This window comes from Echinops telfairi, unplaced genomic scaffold (assembly GCF_000313985.2).
Source record: "Echinops telfairi isolate 266 unplaced genomic scaffold, ASM31398v2 ScPeMD7_18;HRSCAF=68, whole genome shotgun sequence".
Lineage (NCBI taxonomy): Eukaryota > Metazoa > Chordata > Mammalia > Afrosoricida > Tenrecidae > Echinops > Echinops telfairi.
In genome coordinates this window covers 28,232,960-28,239,630 of record NW_022103915.1, presented here as the reverse complement: position 1 = coordinate 28,239,630, position 6,671 = coordinate 28,232,960, and the positions used below count along the sequence as shown (strand labels likewise).

Genomic DNA, 6,671 nt, shown 5'->3' with positions numbered 1-6,671 from the left:
AGACAGCTGCCGAGACCCAGGAAGGCCAGCGCCTCCGTGGGTGCCGCGGAGCCCGCAGCCAGCGACCGGCCGCGGTGTGCTCGCGGCGACGGTAATTTGCAGATGGTTCCTGGCAGCCAGCCGGTCTGGGGGCGGAGCCGCCGATCCTCCCCTCCAGCCCGGGTGCCCCCCGGGTCCGAGCAGCCGCGGGGCGGGGCCGAGGTGGCTCCTGCTGGGGAGGAGCCGGGACGCCGCTCCCCGGTGAGGCGGAGGGGAATTTGCTGACAGTCCCTGACCAGGTGGGGCCGTGAGGAGGAGCAGGAGGAGGGGGGGGAGCAGACGGACGCCCCGCTGGCAGTCTCCTCCCAGGTAGGGAGCGTGTCGCCCGTGGCACCGGCGGTCTGGAGCCAGGGGCCGAGGCGCCGAGGGCGCAGATGTGGTGAGCACGCTGGGTGGGGATGGGGGTGGGGGTGGGGTGGGGGGCAGGAGCCGCGCTGAGCCGGCCCGGAGAAGGGGCGCAGAATCCGGACTCTGGGCCTGGGGAGGGCGGGGTGCGGGGTGTGAGTGGAAGGAGCCCGAGGGAACCTCGCACTCGGAGATGTGGGGGTGGGGGTGACTGCGCCACAGTCCCTTATCACACCGGGCCGGCTCGCCCCCAGCTTGTACCCGGCGAAGGGTGGCCTGAGCCCACCCCCACCCCCTTGCCCCAGAGGGTGATGGCTGAGTCGGTTCATCTTCACTGGGCGCCGGCTGGCTCCCTGCCTGACAGCCAAGTGGGAGTTACCTCTCAGGACCACCCCCACCCAGGGATTCCCCCGGCACTGCCACTCTCAAGGCTGCACAGGAAGGAGGTGCCCCCTCCCGCACTCCCCCAGGTCAGCCCCACCGTCACCCCACCCCGTTTGGCCACGCCTGTCGATGCTGTGATCCAACTGGAAGGGGGTCTGGGATTCCTGGTGGACCGGCCTTCTGGGCCCCCAGAGGCAACGGGTGCTTACTCCACCATCCCCCGCCCCGCCCCGCCCCACCCCCTCACTCAGTGACTCCAGCCTCACATTGGCCTTAAGTGAGGAACTTTTGGTTTGGGTCACGGTCCTGGGGAAACTGAGGCCCAGAGGTGCTGTGGCTTGACCAAGGCCACTCAGCAGTGGGCAGAGCTGGGCTGCCCTCTGCTCTCTGCTACGTAAGGGCTGTTCTGGCTCTGCCTCCCCACTCGACACCCCCTTTCCTCATCCATGAGGAGGCGGCAGTCACAGCTTGGCCCTGGGCTCGGGTGTCATGGGTGTGAACACTGAGATCAGAACAGGCTGGTGACAGCAGGGACTTGCTTGTTGGAACAGAAGGAACTTGGGGACCCTGCTACCCTTGGGGGTGGAGGGTGGGGGTGGGGACAAGATGCGTGGGGGAGAGAAAAGGCTTAGGACCTTCCTGTTCCCACTTCTGTCCAAGTGTCAGCCTTGACGGAGGCTGGTGGAAGTGGCCAGTCTGCGGTGGGGTGGGTGGTACCGATCATCCCAGCAGGTGGACTTTGTCCTGTACTGACCTGTGAAACTCCAGAGGGACAGTGTCCCCCCTTCCTCTATGGGTACCAGCTTATCTGTGTCCCCTGTCCCCGGATGGATTGCATTAGAAACAGTGGTGCTCTGTTGGTCGTGGACATGAACTCCTGAACTCACCTTTTCCTCTCTCTTTCGGAGGCAAATGCCTTTCCCCAGAGGGAAACTGAGGCAGGAGGTGAGTTGCAGCATTGTAGAGCTGGAGCCAGCCACTGTCACTGTGCACACGAGGGAACTGAGGCACAGAAGGGACAGCGAGGTGCTCCTGGTCCCTTACCTTCACAACAGCAGAGGCTGGAGCTCCTGGGCTCCGGCCTTCCCTGGCCCCTGGCAGACTGAACTTAACTGCCTCCCCTCTCCCCTTCCCCTCCCTGCCCCAGCCCCAGCCCTGAAACGTGAGGGTGGGAGTGACTCCCCTTTAAGACGCACAGTTTCTAGTTACTTGGGGAGCAAGAAGCTTGAAGCAGGGAGCCAGAATCACCCTGCTGTCTTCCCATCATGCCCTACAGGGGCTATGGAGTGTCTATGGCCTGTCCGGGCCCACGAGCAGGTACTGCTGCTGCCCTCTTTCCCGCCATTCCGAGCACAGCCGAGGGCAGACACCTACCTGGGTCTCGGGCCTCAGTGATCTCTCTAAGGGCATCCCAGGATGGGGGCTCAGGCTGGACATGATTCTGAGAGAAAGGGGGTGATTGTATTCCTGGCACCCAAGTGGCCACTTTTCTGTGAACTCAGCCACCTCAGCTGCACGGCCCTCCCTGGTCATCACTGGTGATCTGGGGAAGGGGGAGGGGTCCCAGAGAGGGGACTCGCCACACCAGAGGGAGAATGTGTGTGTGTTTGCCCCCCTCCTAGCCCTGCACCCAGAGAAGGATAGGTGTGTGTGCGCGTGTGTGTACCACCCCGCTCCCCCCAGGCTTGCTTAGGTAGGCCCAGCATTGGGGAGACCTCACTGGTTCGGGGAGGAGCAGCAGACTTGGGGAGCAGAGGGCTTATTTGTGGGCCAGGGCCCCCTGTGGGTTGGCACTCTGGCAGTCGGTCTGTTGCTCTACCTGACAGCTGGGAATGAAAACACCGTCCCCAGATGGGTGGGGGCAGGGGGAGGAGCTTTGGAACACTATCAAATGTTTATTACTGACAGGAAGTGTTATTTCTGAGACGCTGGTCTAGGTCAAAGCCATCTGCTTCCTGCCTTGGTGGAGAAACTCATTGTCCCTTCAGTGTAGGTTACCCTTGCTCTCTGGGGCACCCTTGTTGGCTCGGAAGGCAGACTGTCCCCAGACTGCACCCCAGCCCACTTCAGCTTGTGTTTTGGCCATCTGCAGTGGCTATCAGGATTTCCACCACTGTAAAGGGCTGGTTTTCAAGGCACAATGGAGCCAGGGCTGCATCCGCCCCACTGGCTCAGATGGGTCCAGGCTCTGAGTCTATACCACAGCTTCTTCCAGGGAAGGGCCAGAGGGGCAACCAAGGAGCTAAGGACAGGCCCAGAGCTGCTGTGCAGGAAGGCCCAGGACAGGCCCGCCTTGGGAGAAGCTGTGTAAGTGCTTAGGGGAAGAGATTGCTTCCTGAGCGGTCAGCAGCTCTAAGTGCACTGTTGCCTGAGGTGGGGCCCTGGTGCCCTCTCCACTTCCTCCTCCTGGGTGAGCGATGGTTGAGCATCTCACTCAGCATCAGCACCATGGCGTGAACACAGGTCCGTCCACATTGTGATTTGGGAGTTGCCTGGCGCAACTCATGCAAAATGTTGTTACGGGGCGAGTGGAGACGAGAGCCCAGGGTCACCGAGGCCACGAGGACGTGGGCAGCTCTGGAAGTATGGCGTGTCCTTGTCCTTGCTCTTCCTTGTGCTTGTGCTAGCCGGTTCAGGTCCAGCAGAGGGAAGTTCTTTGGAAACTGGGGCATAGACCTACTTAGAAAACCAGGACAAGGACCCAAGTGTCCTGGGTCCCCACTGTCTGCTCTGCCCTGCTTCCACTCTGTGGTCCGGCATGAGCACCTCCGAGATACGCCTGAAAGAGCTGGGCTGAGGATGAGTGAAGGTGCAGGCCTGCAACCACAAGCCTTGGTTCTTGCCAGGACAGGTGTCCTCAGAGGAACAGAGGCATAGGGCTCAGGCCAGCTTCTTCCTCATCCCAGAGCAGCCTCATCCAGGAAGGTGGCCCTGGGGACAGGAGCCTTCTCCCCACTCTGGCTGAGTCTCAGTTGGAGGGAGGGACACTGGCCTCAGGCCTTGGAGTGCTAGCACAAGAGCAAGGGACCTGAAGGCCTTTGACCACACAGGCCAGCGAGCTGGACCTGCGTGCGGCCAGCTGGCTGGAGATGGGGCTGTGTAAGGAGCCCTGGAGCACAAAAGTTAAATGCTTGGCTGCAAACGAAGGTTGAAGCTCACCATCGAGTCAATTCTGATTCACAGCGGCCCTGGAAGGTCAGGGTGGAACTGCCTCTGAGATTCTGGGGCTGTGACTGCTTACTGGGGTAGAAGGCCCTGTCTTTCTCCTAACGAGCAGCTGGTGGTTTCAAACTGCAGACCTTGCAGATCACAGCCCAGGGCGTAAACCAAGAAGGACGGCAACGTCACGGGCAGCTCGGCTCCGTCATAAGAGGTCTCCGGGAATCAGACTAGACCCGGTGGTTCCTAACAGCAACGTGACTGCTGGCTTTGGGGTGGTGAGGCCTCCCCATCTCGGGGTATCTGAGTGGCCATAGGCTAGAAATGCCATAGAGAGCAAAAGGACAGCTGCCCAGGGCCCTTGGGAAATCAGCGGTGCTTTGGTGCAGGCCTAGAGCCTGGAGCGCTGGTGCTCACAGAGATGCTGCTTGGGGGGCACTGACCTGGGGATCAGGGTTTCCTGCCTCATGGCCTGCCTGCTTCTCCTCAAGCGTCTCCTCTGGAGCCTCAGGAAGGTTGTGGGGAGGATGGCTGGGAAGATGCTGGAAGGCACCTGGCACAGGGTCTGACTGTGGGCTCCCTTCTGTCTATTGACTCATCCCTCTGCCTGCCCAGGGGCCAGGGACCAATCTGGGTGGCTGGATGCTTTGGTGGCACTGGCTGACCAACCATGTTGACTCCCTCCCTCCAGACGGTGCCGAATTGTTCCCTTCCAAAGAGCATCGGATCCCTGGACCTGGCAGAGGGGGGAGGTCTGCTCAGAAGCAGAGGCTGGGATGTGTGTCAGGGAGGGGGACCTCTAGGATCTCCCCTGGGTGGGACTGCACCTGATGAGCAGACCTGTACAAGGTCAGGCTCTAGGGGACCTTCTCAGGCACTGAGGAGCCCAGGTGGCCAGGTGGTTATACACTGGGCTGCTAACTACAAGAGCAGCAGTTCAAAATTAGCAGCCGCTCCATGGGAGATAAAAGGAGGCTTTCTACTCCCGTAAAGAGTTACCGTCTGGGAAAGGCACAGGGCCGGTCCTGCTGTCTGTGGGGTTGCTGCCAGTCGGCATTGACTTGCCGGCCATGAGTTGTCCTGTTTCCCTTTGGTCTCGGGCACTAGGAGAACAGCAGCCTGAACTGTGACCCTGGCACCCCGCACTGACTTCTTGATCCTTGTTAGCACATGGAGATACTCCTTTCACTGGGAGCCCTGGTGGCCTAGTGGATGACAAGCTGAGCTGCTCACCACAAGGTCAGCAGTTCAAGCCCACAAGCCAATACCCAGGAGAAAGATGAGGCTTTCTGCCCCTGTGAAGATTCACGGCCTTGGAAACCAAAAGGGGCAGATCTGCTCGGTCCTGTAGGACTGACTGTCCCCGAGTCAGTACGAACACGATGGTAGCCCGTTTAGTTTGGAGTTTGGGAATCTTTTCGTGCCCTAGGAAGGAGCCCCTGGTCGTGCAATGGGTTAAGTGCTGGGCTGTGAACGGAAAGGTTGACACTTCAAACCCACCAACTGCTCCTCAAAAAAAGATGAGGCTGCTCCCATAAAGACTTACAGGCATGGAAGCCCCAGGGAGCCATTCTGCACTGTCCTTTAAGGTTTCCGTGCCTCCAAATCGGCTCAACAGCTGTGGGGTTGGTTGGTTTGGGTTTTTTTGTTGGTTTGTTTTTTCATGCTTCAGAAGAGAGGTAGAGCTGTAAGTGGCCCATTTGATGGGTAGGAAAACTGAGGCTCAGACAGACACACACACACACAAACAGCAGCAGCACCCAAACTGGCCTGCGGTCAGTCGTAGTGTCCTGCTGCTCTGCCCCTAGCAAAGACATCCCCAATGACCTCCTGCTGTCCAGGTGGTTTTGCTGAAGTTGCTGAAGAGAGAGAACTGGGAAGTGAAGGTTATGCCCTCCAGGCTGGGCAGGGTGCCCAGAGCCAGGGCCTGATGTGGTGTAGCTCCTCTCAGGAGAGCCATGACAGGCAAGGTAGGAGTCTCCCCTCTCTCACCTCGCCCCCACCCCCACCTGGTGACCCCTGAGGGTGTCTCCCAGGGGCTGAGGCCAGCTGGAGGAGCAGGCTGAGGACAGCGCTTCGTGGAGGGGTCCCTGCTCCAGGTGCTCTGGGGCAGATCAGCTGGGGCGGTCCAGGGGCAGAGGGCTGTACAGGCTGCAGCCCGGTCCTGTGGCTGCACAGAGCGGCAGGAGGGCCCCACACTGCCCTGTGGGCCTGGGAGGAAGCCCCTGCTCCTTTTCCCACCATCTGAGTGATGACGGAAAGAGCCTTGATCCCACAGTGGGTTAAGCATTGGGTCGCCAGCCTTGGGGTTGGCGGTTCAAACACCCCAGCTGCTCCTTGGGGGAAAGATGCAGCAGTTTGCTCTGGGCAAGATTGAGTCTCTGAGACACTGAGGGGCAGCTCAACTCTGTCCTGTAGGGTCGCTATGAGTTGGAATCCACCCGAGGGCAGTGGGTGGGGTGGATGGACCAGGGCCGGGGCTGGTGTCCCGGCTCACCTGCTGCTGCTGCTGAATCATCTTGGAGGCCACTCTGACCTTGTTCCTCTTGTCCCTCCTCAGAGCCCCGGGGTCTGCACTCCTGCCTCCTTATATGCGGCATACGCGCTCCCTTTGGGCTTCAATCCAATCACTTTGCCATTTTAAAAGTCCACACCCTGGCCATTCTTTTTTTTTTTTTTTAATCATTTTATTAGGGGCTCATACAACTCTTATCACAATCCATACATACATCAATTGTGTAAAA

At 59.9% G+C, this 6,671-nt stretch overlaps 1 protein-coding gene across 3 annotated transcripts in view; it reads left to right on the top strand.

The window, feature by feature from the left end:
• The first annotated feature begins 282 nt into the window (after positions 1-282).
• The window catches only part of TMEM63C (transmembrane protein 63C), a 72,450-nt gene continuing 66,061 nt past the window's right edge, over positions 283-6,671 (top strand). For 2 of the 3 annotated variants that reach the window (XM_045288074.1, XM_045288072.1), the window contains exon 1: positions 283-348. The gene's annotated coding sequence lies outside the window, so the exon portion shown is untranslated. The other variant, XM_045288073.1, reaches the window with a different exon arrangement.